This window comes from Drosophila innubila (genome assembly GCF_004354385.1).
Source record: "Drosophila innubila isolate TH190305 chromosome 3R unlocalized genomic scaffold, UK_Dinn_1.0 2_E_3R, whole genome shotgun sequence".
In the NCBI taxonomy this organism is placed as follows: Eukaryota; Metazoa; Arthropoda; class Insecta; order Diptera; family Drosophilidae; genus Drosophila; species Drosophila innubila.
In genome coordinates this window covers 5,392,386-5,404,001 of record NW_022995380.1, presented here as the reverse complement: position 1 = coordinate 5,404,001, position 11,616 = coordinate 5,392,386, and positions in this window count along the sequence as shown.

The window sequence follows — 11,616 nt, the reverse complement described above, 5'->3', positions numbered from 1 at the left end:
TGGCTGTTAATGCTGATCAAGAATATGATACTTTATGGGGTCGGAGATGCCTCCTTCTTCCTGCTACATACATTCCAATGAACACAATATGCCCTTTTACTTGTTGTTTAAGTAACGGGTATAGAAACAGACACACACTCAGTAGTCAGCCAGTGAGAGACAAACAGAGTGTGCAGCTTCATTAGTGTTAATTGATTATATGCCCCAAAGAAGTAAAAAGCTACGACAAAGTTACACAGACGACATTGACAAACGAAGCGCAAAATTGTAGACAGCCTTCAGGGAGAGAAAAGGGAGATGGAAGGTGGCAGGTGGCAAGCGGTGTGGCATGTGCGCTGACAAAAACTTTGCACGAGTTGCTGATGCAGTTCAGCCACCACCACCACCAGCACCAGCACCAGCACCACCGCAATATCGCAGCTCAATCATTACTATGAAATCACGTATACGGCACGGCTTGGATTCCGTTCAAGTCAATCACCTAAGTCGGATGACTTTGGCCTTTTCATGCCGTGCAACCTTCGTTTGCTTGCGATGGAAATTGAAATGACATTGTTCCTTGGTCGGTCAAAAGGAATGTCAATTGGCATTTGCATTGTACGTACACACTCACACACACAGCTACATATCGATTTACATACACACATACATACCTACATACGAGTGTGTGTACGTTGCCCAAATAAGTTTGCTATGCTCCGTGACTTGACTCAACTTGGGAGACTTGTCCTTGTTGTTGTTTTCCGCACTGGATTTTTATGGCATCTGCGTATCGCACACAAGTACACTCGAGTGTATGAACGCCGGCACATTTTATGGCATTTTGATGCCTAATATGACTGCAATTTTGTACTTATTTTATTTACTCGTACCAAGTGAGTGCGTATGAATGTCTGATTGCGAACTGCCTGCCCTCAATAAGCTTATTTTTGCTCCATTTCCTTGTACACTTTTTTTGTTTCTTCCATTCCCCGCCATTAGCAGCAATTACGTATTTTTCACAGAATAGAATTTGATTATGCAATTTAAAGCATGAATAAATATTTAATTTTCAATTCAAGCTCACAGGCAACTTAAGTAAGTGACTTTATACACAGCAACTTTAATAAACCGCTTATTAAAGATTCCCGTGCTATTTTTATACACTCACACATCAAGCTCACACACACACAAAAACACACATTATCGACTTATGTACTTACGTTCGGCAAAATGCATATTGTATATGCTCATGTTTTTATTGAACGGACTGTTTCCTTTTTATGGTCAGTCCCACGCACTACGGCCGTAAATAACAAATTTAATAAGCCTAAAATGTTGACTGATTCAAACTGAGAATAGACAGTTCTAAATGTGGGTATATTAAATATGTAAATGCAGATAAAATTTAAAGGGGAATGGTGAATAGTACAAAAGGCATCATCAAATTTAAGCTGTTACTTTTTTAATCTTTTTATATAAAACTCTTTGTACTGACCCCCTCACTCAATGACTGATCATTACACAGTCCAAGTCATAAGACCTAGGAGGCTGAAATTTGCACACGTCTTCGAAATTCAAATATAACAGATAATAAATAAAGGACAAGACCGAAATATAACTTTTTACCATACAAGTGGTTTCGGAACCGGTATTTATTTTATTTTAATTCCACGTTTCTAAAACTAATTAATTATATATTCCTAATGTTTGTACTCCAAAGATGTGTATGTGAAAGTAAAGTAAATATTTACAAAATTTGGTTAGTCATTTGTATTTACAAGATGTTCGCTATACGGTAGTTTAAGTAGATTCAATAGGTATACGTAATGCTCTTTCAATGAATTTGATAGATAGACACACAAGAACAAAATCAAATATAAAATGTATTACTCAAGTTTCGATAAATCGCATTGACCTAGTCCGTTTCCCGTTTACCCTCTTCCATCATTCTGGCTACCCTTTTCATGGCTCAGATGAAATATTAAGACAAATATGAAATCCCATATTGAATGCTCGGTATATGGCGCACGATTTAACTTTTATTGGTGCTGCGTATATATATATATATATATATAATGTGATTTGGTCTCCGATTGTCAGCAAAGGTCATACACAACTTAGATTCCCCCTTACCCAACGCCATGTGCCTCGCCCACTTTAAAGACCTTGCAAGGTCTGAGAAAATATTGAATAGAGAGACTGAGCTGCGCTTTGTGCAAAATGCTCGACAGAAAATACATATTTGTTATTTGGCTGACAGGCAATGGCAAAAGCAAAAGAAAAGCGATGGCAACGGCAACGGCAACGAGCAAAAGAAAAATCACGAAATTCAAGCTGACAAGAAACAATACACGAACACAGAAAGCAACAACAATCACAAAAACAACAGGAGAACAACAGCAACAACAGCAACAACAACAATGAGAAATATGCGCAAACCCGCTGGGCTGATGGCTTTTGTGTGATATTCGATTTGCGGTCTATATTTCCTGTTGCCAAACAGACAAAGCAAACCAAGAAATTGAGCTGTAGCAAGTGCAGAATCTTTCTGGCAAAGCCGTGTACAACAAGGACGAAAACTTTGATGAGTACTTGTGGCAGGGCTCATAAAATGGCATCTGCAACTAAAGTGATTAAATTAATATTGGAAAACTGTGAAGTAGACATCGAACTCTCCACCAAAAGCGACACTCACTCAATGAGCATGAGCGCCCCTTAAGAAGCAACGCACGCAGCGCTTATAAAATTGCTGCTGCACACGCGCCACACAATCACTGTGTTACTGTATGTGTGTGTGTGTTTATTTGGGTGTGTGTGTGTGAATGCCTTTTAGGGGCTTGCGTGTGTGAGCGCCCGCTGCTTTTGGCCACGCATCATAACATGTCAATATACTTTAACTCCCAACGCCATTAAAGTCAAAAGCTCCACGGGGAATTTTCAAGGCAATGGCTGCTGAGGTGGTCACACCATCTAAGGACCAAGGACCAATTCTCCTTCCTACCAGTCACTACTTTAAATACCCTAAAATGTATATACAAATGGTACACGTTTGTTTGTATACATTTAATGTGTACCTATTTCAAATTACATTCTTTTTCCGCTTTTTATACTTTTTCGACAAATAAAGTAGACGGTGGGAAAAATTTATTATTATTGGATAAAAAGCATATATATTTAAAACAAGGCTGCAAATATTTTTTTTTTTAAGAAATAGGTTCGGTTCATGATCCGGTTCAGATTGCTTAAAATCGCGAACCGAATCGGCTCAGCGAGGTTTGCAGCCTTAATTTAAAACAAATAAAAGAAAGAATAGAAAGGATATATAAAATATATATATAAACAAATAAAAAAGAAAAAATGACAAAAAAAAATAATACAAAAATACAAGATACAGAGAAGGGATTAAATCAAACGTTTTTAAAGATGGGAAAGACAAATAGATATAAAGCAACAAAGACCGAGTCATAAGATTTATTTTTTTATTTATTTATTTACTAAAGATTCATTTTGATGAAATAGTCTTAGTTATGGGATAAAAAAATGACTTAGACAGATAGAAAATAAGTACAATGTATTTTACAGCTGCAGGGTATCTGAATAACACAGTTTTTAACGTGCTCTGATTTTCGGGTGAGGAGTTCATCGAAAACATACAATGGCGTCGGCAAGAGGGAAAACAATGTGAGAAAAGTGTGAAAAGAAGACGTGCAAATGTTGAAAATCGAATTTTCCAGCGCCGCTCGCATGCTGAGCTTAGAATCTTGATGGCAAATGAGAGCAGCTGGCAGACATGCCATCATTCGATGGCATATTAAAGCATTTGTTTGTATTTACATGCAGGTGGGCGACATTTGTTTATTTGTATTTGTATTTGTATTAAATCAGCGTCAAGCGCGGCGCCAAAACAAAAAAAAAAAGAAATGGACAAACGATTTAACAACAAAAGCCAAAAGCTGAGCTGGGCAGAAGCGAATGTGAAATGTGTGGATAAATCGAATCAAATAAAATAAAATAATGGCACTGGGTCGTGGCGATATTAAGTGACTGTGTGTGTGTGTGTGTGTGTGTGTGTGTGTGTGAATGTGTGAGTGTGATGTATGCTGTCAGTCAACATTTGAGTTGCCATTTGCCAATGTTGCCAGGCAAGTGCCACCTTTCAATTTGACGGTGTTGATCGCCTGCTGCAAATACGACAACGAAATTTCAATAGTCCCTACATCCCCCTTCTTGACCAAGCTAATGAACTCGATATCTGTTAGCTGAGAGTCAACTATATGTAAGAGCTTATTACCTAATGACTGTTATTTGGACCATTGACATGCAGCTCGGTCTGATTACAATATTATTACATTGTCCACAGCATATCAACACGAGAGAGGATGCCGTTAAGCTATCTAACTGTAATATTGCCAGCAATAATGATGAAAATAAATAACTGTCTGGGCCAAGGCTTGCCTGCACATGTCCTAGACCTACTCAACAGCAGCCTGCCTCGAATGCTCTGGCCTTCAGAGGCTAAAGCGCTGTTACACCTACTACAAGCGCTCCATTTGCTCGTTAAGTTCATCGCAGTGGTCGTAATGAAGCTATAATTAGATAAGCGCAGCAGTAGTCAGTCAGTCAGACAGTCTGTCAGTCAGTCAGTCAATCAGTCAGTCAGGCAGTTCTTAACCAACTAACCAGCTGCTGCCTACAACAACATCTCTGACAGCCATCTATCTATACAGTTGCAGGCAACACTCTTCGCCAGGTTGGCGACAATGATGATGATGATGATAACGGTGTGTATCTCTTAGATACACAAAACGAGCTGTCGCTGGCTTTGTATTTTTAGCTGACAACGAGCGAACAAGCGAACACTGGCAACAAAAACGTGCGACAAATGTAGCAAACGTTTGACTAACCAAATTCCATCTGACAGGCATCGGGTGCACAACCATTAGCAGCCATAGGACACAGACACAGACACAGACATGGACATGGACACCCGCGGAGCCCATGGACAATGGACTTGTATACAGTTCGACTGTCTCACTTTTTGTGTCTGCTCGGTTGTTTGACATTAAGAACACTGTCTGTGTGTCTTTTTGAGTGCCTGTTATAGCTGGAGTACAACGAGAAATGTGACAACTGAACAACACTGCGTATGAGTTATGTTAAATACGTTTGAAATCATTCAAGTACCAGAGTTTCAATGCATATTATGCAAATCGATAAGGTTAATTAGTGCAACTAATCGTAATAATTTGCCATTAGCCTAGAAGGAAAACAATGTTTAACTTGACAATTGATTGGCATTGTGTAATTCCAAAACAATCTCAAAGCTAATTTCACACAGAAAACCAATAACTCATGTGCTGACCTTAGACAAGCCATGTTATCCAAGCCATATTTTATGACCTGCTCGACTATCAATCAAACCAGTAGCTGAACTTGAAACAGTCTCATCCTGTTTTGCTTTATCCTGCTTCATTGCAAGCCATTGCAGGACAAGGTTAATTCTGTTATGGTATGGTAGTTGCAGTCGGGATCGACAGCTTTAAGTTGTTATTGCTTTTATGTTGTTAAAAGCTTTGTTAGGTTCTTCCCTTGGCTTGTTGTTGGCAATTAAAACCCGGCCAATGGAAGCTTCACTCGAGAAGGGAGACAAAGCTAAATGCTCTATACAATAAAAATCAAAATACAGACATTATTTTCTGCTCAGTTCAGCTCAGCTCAGATTGCCCATCAATCAGACAATCACTTAATTAACTACTTCAAAGGGCATTGAAAGCAACAACTTAAATAGAAGCTGCCAAACTTGACAACTTTTTCCCTTCCTTCTCTTCCATTTATGTATTTTGTTTTTTAATTGCTTGCGCTGTTTTTGTGGCATCGATTGAAAAAGTTCCTGAACAATTGAACCTCGTTGGTGCCGCACAAAAGTATTTCGGCAATCGGCTCGTTCGCACATAGCGTTTAATTAAGTGCCATTGAGGCGCCCCTTTGTATGCAACACGAAACGATAACGTTCACTAAAATCCCTCAAACTGTGGCATGTGCGTGTAAATTCATTCGAAAGTTTGTATTGAAAACATGAGCGATTTAGGTCAAATGATGCGATGCCTCAGGTTGTTTCAACCAAATTGATTCGGAATTTCAGTTTACCTGTTCGAGAAATTTTGTGTGGGAGCACAAAAGTTAGGTAATATTCAAATTGTTGCCACAGTTTCAAAATAAAGTTAACAGCACTTACACTAATGCGTGCATGTGTTTGTGTGTGAGTGTGAAGGCGTGTCTAAGTTGTGCTAAGCGGAAGTAACTCACCAAAAGCTGAGTACTTTTCTTATACAACTTTCTTTTCACAGGTGGTCTGGACCAAGAAGGTAAATTACAATTAACTATAGCTTCGATCGAACAGTGAGAGGGAGAGAGGGAGAGAGTAAAGGGGAGAAGAAGGCAGCTCTCTTAATGCACAATAAATCGAACTTGAGTACGTGACACTTAGCAGCTTAATTACAATGAAATGCGCCATGTTAAACTCTCTGATAAGCACACACATCGAAACAGTTTGGCAGACAGGTGTCTAACCACACTCCGGCCCATAAGTATATAAACGGTAAAGTAAATAAGTTCTTTCGGTTCTTAAAATAAGCAGCTTACAATAGCAGCTTGTACAGAAATTTGTACAAAATATTTTCATGTTGGATTATATTATTCAAATTCAAAGCAAACAATTAATATTTTTTATACTTTGGATTAAATATTCCGAAAGAATCTAATTATATTCACACACATTGATTTCATAAATTCTGTTTATACTGCAAAAAATTTAATCTTCTAAATTAAAAATGGAAAAACCATGATGTGTAAATATACAATGTGCCTCCCCATAGGCTGACCCCATTATATTTTCCATTACAAGTGCACATACAAAGCTATTTTGGTACGTGAAATAATAATTTTCTATATTAAAAATCACTCTCAAGGATACGCAACGTGTGCCGTACGCTATTTTTAGCTTACTTTACACAAAATAAATATTGGAGAGGCCTTAAACTGGCGACCCAGAAAAGCAGATAGCCAGACAAACTGAAGCATTGCTCGGGGGGTCATTTAAAACATAGGAACTACGAACTATTAAAATTTATGCGTGAATACTCGAAAAGGGCAGAATGAGAACAATTCCGAAAACATAAAGACAAACTGTCGCGCCAACTCACACGCAAAGAACACTAGTGCTTAGGCGAAAGGACATGTTAATGCTGTCGACGCAAGGAGTGACAAGGAATTGGGCAGGTGTCAGGAGGTGACGTCGGTATACCTGCTGACATGCCTCAGGGCACAGGAAGATCGAAGTCTGAATTTCACAAATCCTAACCACGTACTTATGGATAGCACTGAAATAGAGATGAAGATTAGGACATGCTTTGAGACATGGCAGCACACCGCAATGACTTATGAAAGCCACAAGGCAGAGAGAAAATTCATTTAAATACTTAGGTAAATGCGAACAAAACCCTAATACTTTATGTATAATATGATACAGATTTTTTAAAGCAAAGCCACTCGTAACAATTAAAAGGCTTTGGGCCACAACAAAGAAGCCAAAATGCTTACCAGAGATTTTTACCGACGCTCTTGTGGAGCAACCGAGCGAGCAACTTAATGCTTTCCACTTGTAAAACACTTAGCGGTTATTTTGTTTTTCTTGTACTCTTATTATTTATTCTTCACTTTCAGCTCACAGGGACACAAACACCAGAGTAGCAGCTGAGCGTAAACAACACACAAACTCACACACTCTCAAACTTCGGAGTGTAAACTACGCGCGTGCCAAAAATTCGGGCAGATAATTTAAAGCAATTTAGGTGCAAATTTGCTACGTTTCTTTTTTCCTCTTTTGATGGAGTAGCTGGCTAAGGAAGCGAGCGCCTATTGGCGCACACAGGTGTGCAATGAACGTGTCTCGCGACTAAGTTGGCAAATTGGCGAACAGAATGCGGATCAGGCAACAGCACAACCGACAGGAGCAAAGGACAACGCACGACTGTGGCAAACGAACGCCAGGCGCCGATGGTGACGAACTAGAAAAAGCCGAACACAAACACCAACGGCAGCAGTTGCTTTATAGCCCACTGGCACAGCGTCGTCGGCATTTGTTGAAAGTAAGTTAAAATATGAAAAAGAAGTAACAAAAATAGCAGCAGCAGCAGCACCGACGCGTCGGCAGCGACTCCGACTGCGACTGCGACTTCGACTGCGACTGCGGCGACAGCAACAAATAAATCGCTAGTAGATTATTCGTGCTGGCACTCAGTTCTCTTCTGATCCGTTCCCGTTCCCACTACCCCCGTCCCGTTGCCTTTCCGTGCTGGCACCAAGAGCAGCAGCGTCGCGTCGCTTCGCCCACTCCTTTTTTGAAGCACGCCTGTGTGTATGCTACGAAAAATTGACAGCCACAGCAAAGGGGACACATTTGTTGTTGGAGCCTCTTTTGGGTAAGTAATTTTCGCTGTTTCTATTTAATTTATGACTCGTGTTTTTCTTGTCTTTTCTTCTGTTTTTGTTGTGTTCTTTTATTTGCCTTTTATTAATTTGTTTATTTGTGCGAAGCGATGCTCATTTCCCGTTCGCCAGTCAGCTTGGTTTTTAAACGTTACTTTTTATGTGCTTCGTAATAAAAAGTCATAGACCCAAACACACATACACACACACGGATTTAGTCTTATATAGACAGCTTTATGCACTGTGGCAAGCCAAGTATTACCTATCCATCGCAACATGTGTGTGCCATGCGTACGGATTCCTGTTGCTTGAGTCCAATGTCATTATAAAATCTCTAAGCGTGCTGCGACCTCACAGTACACAGTAAAAAAGTTTAACTTTCAAAAAGAAAACAAAGCTCAGATACGGAAACCAAAAAATATATATACTAATTTATTAAGTATTTTAATTGTTTCTATTTTAAACCACGATTTATATCAAGTTCGTATTAAAACATTTAAATAATTTTAAGAATTTAAATAATAAATCAATAAAATTTAATATCAAAGCAATACCACTGTTAATATTAAGTGCGTATAAAAACATTTTAAAAATTTTAAGACTTTAAATCATTAGATTAAAAATTAAAATTATATCAAATTCTCGAGTTTGATGCATAAAAAATTAGCCATATTTTTAATAAATCATTTTTTTGGCCTAAAAATTTAAGAAAAAGTTCAAATAATTGAAAAAAGTTAAATTATTTTAATATTAAAGTAAAACTCGCTTACGATTTTTGAAATCGATCCGAAATCTAGTGAGCTTGGATCATGCCTTCTTCCAATATTTTAAACGTTTTCAGTCTTGCTTATATTACAGTTTAATTTAAAAAAATATATTTTAAAGTTTTATTCACATTCTCTGAGTGCAGTGTACGGTGGTCGTTGTCATCGTTCTCTATCTAGCCAGTTTGTCTAGTCTTGGTCTTGCCGTTCGTTGGCAATGAAATTGTTGATGCTGCCCCCTGTTGCATGCAGCAAAGTCAACTGCATTGGCTGCTTTAAGACTTTGCACTTTTGCTTTTACTTCTAATGAACTTCAGCTAAAATGTCGATGTTCATTACACAATGTCATTCTGTCATTCTCTCATTGCAGGTCCTTAATACTGTTTTGTTAGCACTTTGTGTCATTTTTACGGGATGCTGTGTGCGTTAACTAAAATTGTTATGTTGCCGCTTGTTGCTCACTTGTGGCAAGTGTTATGCCTCAAATAACCCATACGCCATGTTGAAACAAGTCGCATAAAGATAATGCAGTACGTCTTTTGATTTACTGTTTCGAGCCACTTAATAGACCACAAAAGCTGTGTAACGCCATAAAGCAAACGAAGAAAATGCCACACCAACCAGCAAATGGCCACAAATGACACGTTTGGTGTTAAATGGAGGTCGCCAATGTATCTGTGTGTGTGTGTGTGTGTGTGTGTGTGTGTGTATATACGAATGTGTGTAAGTGTCACAGTTACAGCTAAATTGTTTGTACAACATTCATGTACAGCAAACATAAATCCCATCCAGGCAACAGCGGCTACGGTAACTAAACGTGCAACACAAGCCAGCCGAAGTAAACAGTGTTGCCCCATTCCTGTCTGCCCAGCAGCATGGCAATTAAAGCCACAACGCGTACGTGTATGGGTATGAGCATTGTGTATGTGGGTGTGCGTGCGTGACGCTTGCGCCCAACTTACGTTTATGTTAGCCGAGGCCTTTATCAGCCTATGCGACTCAACAGCTCCTGCAGCTCATTAGCGAACTGTAACCAAAGTCAAATCAACTTAACAACAACAATGTGTACATTTACAGTAAATTGAATTCAGCTGCATACAAACACACATATATACACACATACCTCCTTCACACACATGTTGCTCCAAGTATACACACGCATACATACAACCATCACACTATAGACACATACATACACACATACATTTGTACATTAGGGTGTTTCTTCGTTGTATGGACAAACAAAAATTTTTTAATTTCTTTGGTCTTCCAAAAAGTTTATTTTTGATAAAGGAAAACTGAAAATTTTACACAAGGTAGCTGGATTTCTAGATTTCTGGAAAATTCGACCTGTACTCAACTTCGGGGTTGAAGTTAACACTTTGAAAAACTTTGTTGTTTTCTCAGCTATCCCAGCCAAATTTATCAATCGGTCATAGGATTAATCGGAAACTTGAAATTTATTTTAATATTGAATGTACATTTTTTGGTGGGCGACAAATTAAACATTTAGAAATCGAAAAATATTAGGGACACCCTAATGCTATGGAGCTGAAATAATCAGCTGTTCAACCAAACAAACAGATGAACTTACTTATGTACATGTGCATTTGTATGTACGCTTGCCACCGCGACAATTTGTCTCGACTTGAAAGCATACGGAGATGCAGCTTAATTGCACGGAATCGTCGCCCGTTGCACGCTGCAAGACAATAAAGCCAATAAGGAAAAAGCTAATTTACTAATTTATCTTGGCTTCCACGTGTTCGCTTAACATAGAGCAGGCGAGACAAAATACGACCAAAGAGAGAAAATATAGTTAAGCTTTCTTCATGTGCACCGTTACAATTAAATAGCATACAAATGGGTGCATTTAATATGAAATATTTATTGTATTTTTTACAGTTCTATTTAACATGCATAGGACAAGTAGCAAGATATCCAGCAACTAAATTTTTTATTTGTCAAAAACCAATCTAAAAAAAAGCCAACATAATAAACAAATAGTCGATTTGTTAACATTGCATTTTATTTTTGTCTGGATTCGAAACACGAAAGCGCCACCTATGGTTTGGTTTCAAAATTAAGTTGGGACATCAAAAAAACGAACAAAACGAACGAGCACGTTGGCAAATAGTTCATTCGAACTAATTCTTAACGATTTTATCAACGTCGGTTCCGGATAAAAAATGGCTGGGAGTAAAGTTCTAATTTGAATTTATATTTTGTTCATTTCTCAATTATTTTGGAATTAATTTTTTATTCAAAATTTAATAAAGTAAATGTGAATTATTTTATAAAGGTTTGTCGCCCCTTGGGGACAAAAAAAATTATTCGAAAATTTGAACAATAATTTTGCAAAAATGTAAATAGAGCCAGATCT